Genomic DNA, 12,987 nt, shown 5'->3' with positions numbered 1-12,987 from the left:
AAAAGAGAAACCAACCCAAAAAGTTTGGTTGATTAGTCTGTGGCATTCTTTTAAACTGTTGCTTATGGCGGTCTCTGTGAGCTTCTCAGTGACATTCAGCCATCCAGGTATCCCGCCTGCAGTAGACGGAATGTGGCAATGGAACGCTGGCTGCGCGTGTCATAATAGGCTCTGAGCCTTTATATACCTGCGCACAGCAGCAGCCACGTTCAGTCTGCTGCTGGACAGCCAGCAGCAGCAGCAGCAGGAGAGGTAATTAATCAGCAACCCTCCTGCTAAGGGTAGACAGCTGCTCGTTCCACACCCCCCCCCGCCTTAATTGGTTCTCCTCCCTTCCAACGGTGTTGAGGCGGGTGGGAACAGCCGGGGGTTGAGGGTACTGTGCTAAAAGAGGTGGAGTTATGCAGATCTAAAACGCGTGGATTGCAGCAGCAGCAAGCCGAAAAGTGCAGGCATGTGAGGGATCTAGAGGTTGACAGCATGTCTTCTTAACGGGAGTCCAGGTGGCCATCTCCACAAATGGACTTTTCAGAATCCTTGGGTGGCACCGTAGTCGGAAACCAATTCTGGTTATCGCTTCTCGGCCTTTTGGCTAAGATCAAGTGTAGTATCTGTTCTTATCAGTTTAATATCTGATACGTCCCCTATCTGGGGACCATATATTAAATGGATTTTTAGAACAGGGAGATGGAAAAAGAGCTTGCTCTGTCCACTCCACGCATTGACCTGGTATTGCAGTATCTCCAGGACCGGTGCACCCCTTCTTTAATGCAGTTTCTAAAATCAGAAAGAATTGAATTCAATGCTTTTTGTTCATTTTGCTTGTTTGTCGGATTTTGGGATGGACTCTTTGGCTTTGCTTTTCTTCTCCTCATTGGATTTTTCATGTTAAAAGTTGCAGAAGCCAGATGACAAGCTCATTTTGGTTCAACTTCAGCAACTGTGCATTGCATTGCCATGTAATGTAATGTAATGCAATGCTATCTATCTAGCTCTCCCTCTATACTTCCTTTTGGATAAACAGACATATTAGGCAAGCATTTTGGAGCTTTCACCTAAATAACTACAGGTGGTGAGATAAGCTGCACAATATAATTGACCTTTCAGTATATTGTTGCACACACACCATCTATTTAGCAAATGCCCTTGTTATCAACAGCAGCCTTTTAAACTCACCTGAGCTAACAGGTATGTGAGCTGGTTACTCTGCTGCGCTTAAAATTTCTTTTTTGGTTTGCTACAATGCCTTTTCTGAAACGTTGTCTCCCTCTGCTGGAACACTGACTTCTTTCATTTAATGCCTGCAGACTATAAAAGAGAAACCAACCCAAAAAGTTTGGTTGATTAGTCTGTGGCATTCTTTTAAACTGTTGCTTATGGCGGTCTCTGTGAGCTTCTCAGTGACATTCAGCCATCCAGGTATCCCGCCTGCAGTAGACGGAATGTGGCAATGGAACGCTGGCTGCGCGTGTCATAATAGGCTCTGAGCCTTTATATACCTGCGCACAGCAGCAGCCACCTTCAGTCTGCTGCTGGACAGCCAGCAGCAGCAGCAGCAGGAGAGGTAATTAATCAGCAACCCTCCTGCTAAGGGTAGACAGCTGCTCGTTCCACCCCCCCCCCCTCCTTAATTGGTTCTCCTCCCTTCCAACGGTGTTGAGGCGGGTGGGAACAGCCGAGGGTTGAGGGTACTGTGCTAAAAGAGGTGTAGTTATGCAGATCTAAAACGCGTGGATTGCAGCAGCAGCAAGCCGAAAAGTGCAGGCATGTGAGGGATCTAGAGGTTGACAGCATGTCTTCTTAACGGGAGTCCAGGTGGCCATCTCCACAAATGGACTTTTCAGAATCCTTGGGTGGCACCGTAGTCGGAAACCAATTCTGGTTATCGCTTCTCGGCCTTTTGGCTAAGATCAAGTGTAGTATCTGTTCTTATCAGTTTAATATCTGATACGTCCCCTATCTGGGGACCATATATTAAATGGATTTTTAGAACAGGGAGATGGATAAAGAGCTTGCTCTGTCCACTCCACGCATTGACCTGGTATTGCAGTATCTCCATTACCGGTGCACCCCTTCTTTAATGCAGTTTCTAAAATCAGAAAGAATTGAATTCAATGCTTTTTGTTCATTTTGCTTGTTTGTCGGATTTTGGGATGGACTCTTTGGCTTTGCTTTTCTTCTCCTCATTGGATTTTTCATGTTAAAAGTTGCAGAAGCCAGATGACAAGCTCATTTTGGTTCAACTTCAGCAACTGTGCATTGCATTGCCATGTAATGTAATGTAATGCAATGCTATCTATCTAGCTCTCCCTCTATACTTCCTTTTGGATAAACAGACATATTAGGCAAGCATTTTGGAGCTTTCACCTAAATAACTACAGGTGGTGAGATAAGCTGCACAATATAATTGACCTTTCAGTATATTGTTGCACACACAACATCTATTTAGCAAATGCCCTTGTTATCAACAGCAGCCTTTTAAACTCACCTGAGCTAACAGGTATGTGAGCTGGTTACTCTGCTGCGCTTAAAATTTCTTTTTTGGTTTGCTACAATGCCTTTTCTGAAACGTTGTCTCCCTCTGCTGGAACACTGACTTCTTTCATTTAATGCCTGCAGACTATAAAAGAGAAACCAACCCAAAAAGTTTGGTTGATTAGTCTGTGGCATTCTTTTAAACTGTTGCTTATGGCGGTCTCTGTGAGCTTCTCAGTGACATTCAGCCATCCAGGCATCCCGCCTGCAGTAGACGGAATGTGGCAATGGAACGCTGGCTGCGCGTGTCATAATAGGCTCTGAGCCTTTATATACCTGCGCACAGCAGCAGCCACCTTCAGTCTGCTGCTGGACAGCCAGCAGCAGCAGCAGCAGGAGAGGTAATTAATCAGCAACCCTCCTGCTAAGGGTAGACAGCTGCTCGTTCCACCCCCCCCCCGCCTTAATTGGTTCTCCTCCCTTCCAACGGTGTTGAGGCGGGTGGGAACAGCCGGGGGTTGAGGGTACTGTGCTAAAAGAGGTGGAGTTATGCAGATCTAAAACGCGTGGATTGCAGCAGCAGCAAGCCGAAAAGTGCAGGCATGTGAGGGATCTAGAGGTTGACAGCATGTCTTCTTAACCGGAGTCCAGGTGGCCATCTCCACAAATGGACTTTTCAGAATCCTTGGGTGGCACCGTAGTCGGAAACCAATTCTGGTTATCGCTTCTCGGCCTTTTGGCTAAGATCAAGTGTAGTATCTGTTCTTATCAGTTTAATATCTGATACGTCCCCTATCTGGGGACCATATATTAAATGGATTTTTAGAACAGGGAGATGGAAAAAGAGCTTGCTCTGTCCACTCCACGCATTGACCTGGTATTGCAGTATCTCCAGGACCGGTGCACCCCTTCTTTAATGCAGTTTCTAAAATCAGAAAGAATTGAATTCAATGCTTTTTGTTCATTTTGCTTGTTTGTCGGATTTTGGGATGGACTCTTTGGCTTTGCTTTTCTTCTCCTCATTGGATTTTTCATGTTAAAAGTTGCAGAAGCCAGATGACAAGCTCATTTTGGTTCAACTTCAGCAACTGTGCATTGCATTGCCATGTAATGTAATGTAATGCAATGCTATCTATCTAGCTCTCCCTCTATACTTCCTTTTGGATAAACAGACATATTAGGCAAGCATTTTGGAGCTTTCACCTAAATAACTACAGGTGGTGAGATAAGCTGCACAATATAATTGACCTTTCAGTATATTGTTGCACACACACCATCTATTTAGCAAATGCCCTTGTTATCAACAGCAGCCTTTTAAACTCACCTGAGCTAACAGGTATGTGAGCTGGTTACTCTGCTGCGCTTAAAATTTCTTTTTTGGTTTGCTACAATGCCTTTTCTGAAACGTTGTCTCCCTCTGCTGGAACACTGACTTCTTTCATTTAATGCCTGCAGACTATAAAGGAGAAACCAACCCAAAAAGTTTGGTTGATTAGTCTGTGGCATTCTTTTAAACTGTTGCTTATGGCGGTCTCTGTGAGCTTCTCAGTGACATTCAGCCATCCAGGTATCCCGCCTGCAGTAGACGGAATGTGGCAATGGAACGCTGGCTGCGCGTGTCATAATAGGCTCTGAGCCTTTATATACCTGCGCACAGCAGCAGCCACCTTAAGTCTGCTGCTGGACAGCCAGCAGCAGCAGCAGCAGGAGAGGTAATTAATCAGCAACCCTCCTGCTAAGGGTAGACAGCTGTTCGTTCCACCCCCCCCCCCCGCCTTAATTGGTTCTCCTCCCTTCCAACGGTGTTGAGGCGGGTGGGAACAGCCGGGGGTTGAGGGTACTGTGCTAAAAGAGGTGGAGTTATGCAGATCTAAAACGCGTGGATTGCAGCAGCAGCAAGCCGAAAAGTGCAGGCATGTGAGGGATCTAGAGGTTGACAGCATGTCTTCTTAACGGGAGTCCAGGTGGCCATCTCCACAAATGGACTTTTCAGAATCCTTGGGTGGCACCGTAGTCGGAAACCAATTCTGGTTATCGCTTCTCGGCCTTTTGGCTAAGATCAAGTGTAGTATCTGTTCTTATCAGTTTAATATCTGATACGTCCCCTATCTGGGGACCATATATTAAATGGATTTTTAGATCAGGGAGATGGAAAAAGAGCTTGCTCTGTCCACTCCACGCATTGACCTGGTATTGCAGTATCTCCAGGACCGGTGCACCCCTTCTTTAATGCAGTTTCTAAAATCAGAAAGAATTGAATTCAATGCTTTTTGTTCATTTTGCTTGTTTGTCGGATTTTGGGATGGACTCTTTGGCTTTGCTTTTCTTCTCCTCATTGGATTTTTCATGTTAAAAGTTGCAGAAGCCAGATGACAAGCTCATTTTGGTTCAACTTCAGCAACTGTGCATTGCATTGCCATGTAATGTAATGTAATGCAATGCTATCTATCTAGCTCTCCCTCTATACTTCCTTTTGGATAAACAGACATATTAGGCAAGCATTTTGGAGCTTTCACCTAAATAACTACAGGTGGTGAGATAAGCTGCACAATATAATTGACCTTTCAGTATATTGTTGCACACACACCATCTATTTAGCAAATGCCCTTGTTATCAACAGCAGCCTTTTAAACTCACCTGAGCTAACAGGTATGTGAGCTGGTTACTCTGCTGCGCTTAAAATTTCTTTTTTGGTTTGCTACAATGCCTTTTCTGAAACGTTGTCTCCCTCTGCTGGAACACTGACTTCTTTCATTTAATGCCTGCAGACTATAAAAGAGAAACCAACCCAAAAAGTTTGGTTGATTAGTCTGTGGCATTCTTTTAAACTGTTGCTTATGGCGGTCTCTGTGAGCTTCTCAGTGACATTCAGCCATCCAGGTATCCCGCCTGCAGTAGACGGAATGTGGCAATGGAACGCTGGCTGCGCGTGTCATAATAGGCTCTGAGCCTTTATATACCTGCGCACAGCAGCAGCCACCTTCAGTCTGCTGCTGGACAGCCAGCAGCAGCAGCAGCAGGAGAGGTAATTAATCAGCAACCCTCCTGCTAAGGGTAGACAGCTGTTCGTTCCACCCCCCCCCCCCGCCTTAATTGGTTCTCCTCCCTTCCAACGGTGTTGAGGCGGGTGGGAACAGCCGGGGGTTGAGGGTACTGTGCTAAAAGAGGTGGAGTTATGCAGATCTAAAACGCGTGGATTGCAGCAGCAGCAAGCCGAAAAGTGCAGGCATGTGAGGGATCTAGAGGTTGACAGCATGTCTTCTTAACGGGAGTCCAGGTGGCCATCTCCACAAATGGACTTTTCAGAATCCTTGGGTGGCACCGTAGTCGGAAACCAATTCTGGTTATCGCTTCTCGGCCTTTTGGCTAAGATCAAGTGTAGTATCTGTTCTTATCAGTTTAATATCTGATACGTCCCCTATCTGGGGACCATATATTAAATGGATTTTTAGAACAGGGAGATGGAAAAAGAGCTTGCTCTGTCCACTCCACGCATTGACCTGGTATTGCAGTATCTCCAGGACCGGTGCACCCCTTCTTTAATGCAGTTTCTAAAATCAGAAAGAATTGAATTCAATGCTTTTTGTTCATTTTGCTTGTTTGTCGGATTTTGGGATGGACTCTTTGGCTTTGCTTTTCTTCTCCTCATTGGATTTTTCATGTTAAAAGTTGCAGAAGCCAGATGACAAGCTCATTTTGGTTCAACTTCAGCAACTGTGCATTGCATTGCCATGTAATGTAATGTAATGCAATGCTATCTATCTAGCTCTCCCTCTATACTTCCTTTTGGATAAACAGACATATTAGGCAAGCATTTTGGAGCTTTCACCTAAATAACTACAGGTGGTGAGATAAGCTGCACAATATAATTGACCTTTCAGTATATTGTTGCACACACACCATCTATTTAGCAAATGCCCTTGTTATCAACAGCAGCCTTTTAAACTCACCTGAGCTAACAGGTATGTGAGCTGGTTACTCTGCTGCGCTTAAAATTTCTTTTTTGGTTTGCTACAATGCCTTTTCTGAAACGTTGTCTCCCTCTGCTGGAACACTGACTTCTTTCATTTAATGCCTGCAGACTATAAAAGAGAAACCAACCCAAAAAGTTTGGTTGATTAGTCTGTGGCATTCTTTTAAACTGTTGCTTATGGCGGTCTCTGTGAGCTTCTCAGTGACATTCAGCCATCCAGGTATCCCGCCTGCAGTAGACGGAATGTGGCAATGGAACGCTGGCTGCGCATGTCATAATAGGCTCTGAGCCTTTATATACCTGCGCACAGCAGCAGCCACCTTCAGTCTGCTGCTGGACAGCCAGCAGCAGCAGCAGCAGGAGAGGTAATTAATCAGCAACCCTCCTGCTAAGGGTAGACAGCTGCTCGTTCCACCCCCCCCCCCCCCGCCTTAATTGGTTCTCCTCCCTTCCAACGGTGTTGAGGCGGGTGGGAACAGCCGGGGGTTGAGGGTACTGTGCTAAAAGAGGTGGAGTTATGCAGATCTAAAACGCGTGGATTGCAGCAGCAGCAAGCCGAAAAGTGCAGGCATGTGAGGGATCTAGAGGTTGACAGCATGTCTTCTTAACGGGAGTCCAGGTGGCCATCTCCACAAATGGACTTTTCAGAATCCTTGGGTGGCACCGTAGTCGGAAACCAATTCTGGTTATCGCTTCTCGGCCTTTTGGCTAAGATCAAGTGTAGTATCTGTTCTTATCAGTTTAATATCTGATACGTCCCCTATCTGGGGACCATATATTAAATGGATTTTTAGAACAGGGAGATGGAAAAAGAGCTTGCTCTGTCCACTCCACGCATTGACCTGGTATTGCAGTATCTCCAGGACCGGTGCACCCCTTCTTTAATGCAGTTTCTAAAATCAGAAAGAATTGAATTCAATGCTTTTTGTTCATTTTGCTCGTTTGTCGGATTTTGGGATGGACTCTTTGGCTTTGCTTTTCTTCTCCTCATTGGATTTTTCATGTTAAAAGTTGCAGAAGCCAGATGACAAGCTCATTTTGGTTCAACTTCAGCAACTGTGCATTGCATTGCCATGTAATGTAATGTAATGCAATGCTATCTATCTAGCTCTCCCTCTATACTTCCTTTTGGATAAACAGACATATTAGGCAAGCATTTTGGAGCTTTCACCTAAATAACTACAGGTGGTGAGATAAGCTGCACAATATAATTGACCTTTCAGTATATTGTTGCACACACACCATCTATTTAGCAAATGCCCTTGTTATCAACAGCAGCCTTTTAAACTCACCTGAGCTAACAGGTATGTGAGCTGGTTACTCTGCTGCGCTTAAAATTTCTTTTTTGGTTTGCTACAATGCCTTTTCTGAAACGTTGTCTCCCTCTGCTGGAACACTGACTTCTTTCATTTAATGCCTGCAGACTATAAAAGAGAAACCAACCCAAAAAGTTTGGTTGATTAGTCTGTGGCATTCTTTTAAACTGTTGCTTATGGCGGTCTCTGTGAGCTTCTCAGTGACATTCAGCCATCCAGGTATCCCGCCTGCAGTAGACGGAATGTGGCAATGGAACGCTGGCTGCGCGTGTCATAATAGGCTCTGAGCCTTTATATACCTGCGCACAGCAGCAGCCACCTTCAGTCTGCTGCTGGACAGCCAGCAGCAGCAGCAGCAGGAGAGGTAATTAATCAGCAACCCTCCTGCTAAGGGTAGACAGCTGCTCGTTCCCCCCCCCCCCCCCGCCTTAATTGGTTCTCCTCCCTTCCAACGGTGTTGAGGCGGGTGGGAACAGCCGGGGGTTGAGGGTACTGTGCTAAAAGAGGTGGAGTTATGCAGACCTAAAACGCGTGGATTGCAGCAGCAGCAAGCCGAAAAGTGCAGGCATGTGAGGGATCTAGAGGTTGACAGCATGTCTTCTTAACGGGAGTCCAGGTGGCCATCTCCACAAATGGACTTTTCAGAATCCTTGGGTGGCACCGTAGTCGGAAACCAATTCTGGTTATCGCTTCTCGGCCTTTTGGCTAAGATCAAGTGTAGTATCTGTTCTTATCAGTTTAATATCTGATACGTCCCCTATCTGGGGACCATATATTAAATGGATTTTTAGAACAGGGAGATGGAAAAAGAGCTTGCTCTGTCCACTCCACGCATTGACCGGGTATTGCATTATCTCCAGGACCGGTGCACCCCTTCTTTAATGCAGTTTCTAAAATCAGAAAGAATTGAATTCAATGCTTTTTGTTCATTTTGCTTGTTTGTCGGATTTTGGGATGGACTCTTTGGCTTTGCTTTTCTTCTCCTCATTGGATTTTTCATGTTAAAAGTTGCAGAAGCCAGATGACAAGCTCATTTTGGTTCAACTTCAGCAACTGTGCATTGCATTGCCATGTAATGTAATGTAATGCAATGCTATCTATCTAGCTCTCCCTCTATACTTCCTTTTGGATAAACAGACATATTAGGCAAGCATTTTGGAGCTTTCACCTAAATAACTACAGGTGGTGAGATAAGCTGCACAATATAATTGACCTTTCAGTATATTGTTGCACACACACCATCTATTTAGCAAATGCCCTTGTTATCAACAGCAGCCTTTTAAACTCACCTAAGCTAACAGGTATGTGAGCTGGTTACTCTGCTGCGCTTAAAATTTCTTTTTTGGTTTGCTACAATGCCTTTTCTGAAACGTTGTCTCCCTCTGCTGGAACACTGACTTCTTTCATTTAATGCCTGCAGACTATAAAAGAGAAACCAACCCAAAAAGTTTGGTTGATTAGTCTGTGGCATTCTTTTAAACTGTTGCTTATGGCGGTCTCTGTGAGCTTCTCAGTGACATTCAGCCATCCAGGTATCCCGCCTGCAGTAGACGGAATGTGGCAATGGAACGCTGGCTGCGCGTGTCATAATAGGCTCTGAGCCTTTATATACCTGCGCACAGCAGCAGCCACCTTCAGTCTGCTGCTGGACAGCCAGCAGCAGCAGCAGCAGGAGAGGTAATTAATCAGCAACCCTCCTGCTAAGGGTAGACAGCTGCTCGTTCCACACCCCCCCCGCCTTAATTGGTTCTCCTCCCTTCCAACGGTGTTGAGGCGGGTGGGAACAGCCGGGGGTTGAGGGTACTGTGCTAAAAGAGGTGGAGTTATGCAGATCTAAAACGCGTGGATTGCAGCAGCAGCAAGCCGAAAAGTGCAGGCATGTGAGGGATCTAGAGGTTGACAGCATGTCTTCTTAACGGGAGTCCAGGTGGCCATCTCCACAAATGGACTTTTCAGAATCCTTGGGTGGCACCGTAGTCGGAAACCAATTCTGGTTATCGCTTCTCGGCCTTTTGGCTAAGATCAAGTGTAGTATCTGTTCTTATCAGTTTAATATCTGATACGTCCCCTATCTGGGGACCATATATTAAATGGATTTTTAGAACAGGGAGATGGAAAAAGAGCTTGCTCTGTCCACTCCACGCATTGACCTGGTATTGCAGTATCTCCAGGACCGGTGCACCCCTTCTTTAATGCAGTTTCTAAAATCAGAAAGAATTGAATTCAATGCTTTTTGTTCATTTTGCTTGTTTGTCGGATTTTGGGATGGACTCTTTGGCTTTGCTTTTCTTCTCCTCATTGGATTTTTCATGTTAAAAGTTGCAGAAGCCAGATGACAAGCTCATTTTGGTTCAACTTCAGCAACTGTGCATTGCATTGCCATGTAATGTAATGTAATGCAATGCTATCTATCTAGCTCTCCCTCTATACTTCCTTTTGGATAAACAGACATATTAGGCAAGCATTTTGGAGCTTTCACCTAAATAACTACAGGTGGTGAGATAAGCTGCACAATATAATTGACCTTTCAGTATATTGTTGCACACACACCATCTATTTAGCAAATGCCCTTGTTATCAACAGCAGCCTTTTAAACTCACCTGAGCTAACAGGTATGTGAGCTGGTTACTCTGCTGCGCTTAAAATTTCTTTTTTGGTTTGCTACAATGCCTTTTCTGAAACGTTGTCTCCCTCTGCTGGAACACTGACTTCTTTCATTTAATGCCTGCAGACTATAAAAGAGAAACCAACCCAAAAAGTTTGGTTGATTAGTCTGTGGCATTCTTTTAAACTGTTGCTTATGGCGGTCTCTGTGAGCTTCTCAGTGACATTCAGCCATCCAGGTATCCCGCCTGCAGTAGACGGAATGTGGCAATGGAACGCTGGCTGCGCGTGTCATAATAGGCTCTGAGCCTTTATATACCTGCGCACAGCAGCAGCCACCTTCAGTCTGCTGCTGGACAGCCAGCAGCAGCAGCAGCAGGAGAGGTAATTAATCAGCAACCCTCCTGCTAAGTGTAGACAGCTGCTCGTTCCACCCCCCCCCCCGCCTTAATTGGTTCTCCTCCCTTCCAACGGTGTTGAGGCGGGTGGGAACAGCCGGGGGTTGAGGGTACTGTGCTAAAAGAGGTGGAGTTATGCAGATCTAAAACGCGTGGATTGCAGCAGCAGCAAGCCGAAAAGTGCAGGCATGTGAGGGATCTAGAGGTTGACAGCATGTCTTCTTAACGGGAGTCCAGGTGGCCATCTCCACAAATGGACTTTTCAGAATCCTTGGGTGGCACCGTAGTCGGAAACCAATTCTGGTTATCGCTTCTCGGCCTTTTGGCTAAGATCAAGTGTAGTATCTGTTCTTATCAGTTTAATATCTGATACGTCCCCTATCTGGGGACCATATATTAAATGGATTTTTAGAACAGGGAGATGGAAAAAGAGCTTGCTCTGTCCACTCCACGCATTGAACTGGTATTGCAGTATCTCCAGGACCGGTGCACCCCTTCTTTAATGCAGTTTCTAAAATCAGAAAGAATTGAATTCAATGCTTTTTGTTCATTTTGCTTGTTTGTCGGATTTTGGGATGGACTCTTTGGCTTTGCTTTTCTTCTCCTCATTGGATTTTTCATGTTAAAAGTTGCAGAAGCCAGATGACAAGCTCATTTTGGTTCAACTTCAGCAACTGTGCATTGCATTGCCATGTAATGTAATGTAATGCAATGCTATCTATCTAGCTCTCCCTCTATACTTCCTTTTGGATAAACAGACATATTAGGCAAGCATTTTGGAGCTTTCACCTAAATAACTACAGGTGGTGAGATAAGCTGCACAATATAATTGACCTTTCAGTATATTGTTGCACACACACCATCTATTTAGCAAATGCCCTTGTTATCAACAGCAGCCTTTTAAACTCACCTGAGCTAACAGGTATGTGAGCTGGTTACTCTGCTGCGCTTAAAATTTCTTTTTTGGTTTGCTACAATGCCTTTTCTGAAACGTTGTCTCCCTCTGCTGGAACACTGACTTCTTTCATTTAATGCCTGCAGACTATAAAAGAGAAACCAACCCAAAAAGTTTGGTTGATTAGTCTGTAGCATTCTTTTAAACTGTTGCTTATGGCGGTCTCTGTGAGCTTCTCAGTGACATTCAGCCATCCAGGTATCCCGCCTGCAGTAGACGGAATGTGGCAATGGAACGCTGGCTGCGCGTGTCATAATAGGCTCTGAGCCTTTATATACCTGCGCACAGCAGCAGCCACCTTCAGTCTGCTGCTGGACAGCCAGCAGCAGCAGCAGCAGGAGAGGTAATTAATCAGCAACCCTCCTGCTAAGGGTAGACAGCTGCTCGTTCCACCCCCCCCCCCCGCCTTAATTGGTTCTCCTCCCTTCCAACGGTGTTGAGGCGGGTGGGAACAGCCGGGGGTTGAGGGTACTGTGCTAAAAGAGGTGGAGTTATGCAGATCTAAAACGCGTGGATTGCAGCAGCAGCAAGCCGAAAAGTGCAGGCATGTGAGGGATCTAGAGGTTGACAGCATGTCTTCTTAACGGGAGTCCAGGTGGCCATCTCCACAAATGGACTTTTCAGAATCCTTGGGTGGCACCGTAGTCGGAAACCAATTCTGGTTATCGCTTCTCGGCCTTTTGGCTAAGATCAAGTGTAGTATCTGTTCTTATCAGTTTAATATCTGATACGTCCCCTATCTGGGGACCATATATTAAATGGATTTTTAGAACAGGGAGATGGAAAAAGAGCTTGCTCTGTCCACTCCACGCATTGACCTGGTATTGCAGTATCTCCAGGACCGGTGCACCCCTTCTTTAATGCAGTTTCTAAAATCAGAAAGAATTGAATTCAATGCTTTTTGTTCATTTTGCTTGTTTGTCGGATTTTGGGATGGACTCTTTGGCTTTGCTTTTCTTCTCCTCATTGGATTTTTCATGTTAAAAGTTGCAGAAGCCAGATGACAAGCTCATTTTGGTTCAACTTCAGCAACTGTGCATTGCATTGCCATGTAATGTAATGTAATGCAATGCTATCTATCTAGCTCTCCCTCTATACTTCCTTTTGGATAAACAGACATATTAGGCAAGCATTTTGGAGCTTTCACCTAAATAACTACAGGTGGTGAGATAAGCTGCACAATATAATTGACCTTTCAGTATATTGTTGCACACACACCATCTATTTAGCAAATGCCCTTGTTATCAACAGCAGCCTTTTAAACTC

The 12,987-nt window shown here is 45.2% G+C and overlaps 10 non-coding genes across 10 annotated transcripts; all 10 read left to right on the top strand.

Moving 5' to 3' along the window:
- The first annotated feature begins 572 nt into the window (after window positions 1–572).
- LOC141187857 (U2 spliceosomal RNA) lies at window positions 573–763 on the top strand. The gene has a single exon (XR_012262003.1). It is a non-coding gene; the product is annotated as a U2 spliceosomal RNA (small nuclear RNA).
- Window positions 764–1,884: 1,121 nt separating this feature from the next.
- Window positions 1,885–2,075, top strand: LOC141185439 (U2 spliceosomal RNA). Its single transcript, XR_012260102.1, has one exon. It is a non-coding gene; the product is annotated as a U2 spliceosomal RNA (small nuclear RNA).
- A 1,120-nt stretch (window positions 2,076–3,195) lies between these two features.
- Window positions 3,196–3,386, top strand: LOC141187856 (U2 spliceosomal RNA). The gene has a single exon (XR_012262002.1). It is a non-coding gene; the product is annotated as a U2 spliceosomal RNA (small nuclear RNA).
- Window positions 3,387–4,508: 1,122 nt separating this feature from the next.
- On the top strand, window positions 4,509–4,699 carry LOC141191155 (U2 spliceosomal RNA). Its single transcript, XR_012265156.1, has one exon. It is a non-coding gene; the product is annotated as a U2 spliceosomal RNA (small nuclear RNA).
- A 1,122-nt stretch (window positions 4,700–5,821) lies between these two features.
- LOC141187855 (U2 spliceosomal RNA) lies at window positions 5,822–6,012 on the top strand. The gene has a single exon (XR_012262001.1). It is a non-coding gene; the product is annotated as a U2 spliceosomal RNA (small nuclear RNA).
- Window positions 6,013–7,136: 1,124 nt separating this feature from the next.
- LOC141187853 (U2 spliceosomal RNA) lies at window positions 7,137–7,327 on the top strand. The gene has a single exon (XR_012261999.1). It is a non-coding gene; the product is annotated as a U2 spliceosomal RNA (small nuclear RNA).
- A 1,122-nt stretch (window positions 7,328–8,449) lies between these two features.
- On the top strand, window positions 8,450–8,640 carry LOC141184656 (U2 spliceosomal RNA). Its single transcript, XR_012259391.1, has one exon. It is a non-coding gene; the product is annotated as a U2 spliceosomal RNA (small nuclear RNA).
- Window positions 8,641–9,760: 1,120 nt separating this feature from the next.
- Window positions 9,761–9,951, top strand: LOC141187852 (U2 spliceosomal RNA). The gene has a single exon (XR_012261998.1). It is a non-coding gene; the product is annotated as a U2 spliceosomal RNA (small nuclear RNA).
- A 1,121-nt stretch (window positions 9,952–11,072) lies between these two features.
- Window positions 11,073–11,263, top strand: LOC141185012 (U2 spliceosomal RNA). The gene has a single exon (XR_012259714.1). It is a non-coding gene; the product is annotated as a U2 spliceosomal RNA (small nuclear RNA).
- Window positions 11,264–12,385: 1,122 nt separating this feature from the next.
- Window positions 12,386–12,576, top strand: LOC141187851 (U2 spliceosomal RNA). The gene has a single exon (XR_012261997.1). It is a non-coding gene; the product is annotated as a U2 spliceosomal RNA (small nuclear RNA).
- Window positions 12,577–12,987: the final 411 nt, after the last annotated feature.

The sequence above is a fragment of the Phyllobates terribilis genome, unplaced genomic scaffold, assembly GCF_046119375.1.
Source record: "Phyllobates terribilis strain yellow unplaced genomic scaffold, ASM4611937v1 Scaffold_40__1_contigs__length_11209783, whole genome shotgun sequence".
NCBI lineage: Eukaryota > Metazoa > Chordata > Amphibia > Anura > Dendrobatidae > Phyllobates > Phyllobates terribilis.
The sequence above is the reverse complement of the archived record's forward strand: the minus strand, read 5'-3'. Positions and strand labels throughout refer to the sequence as shown.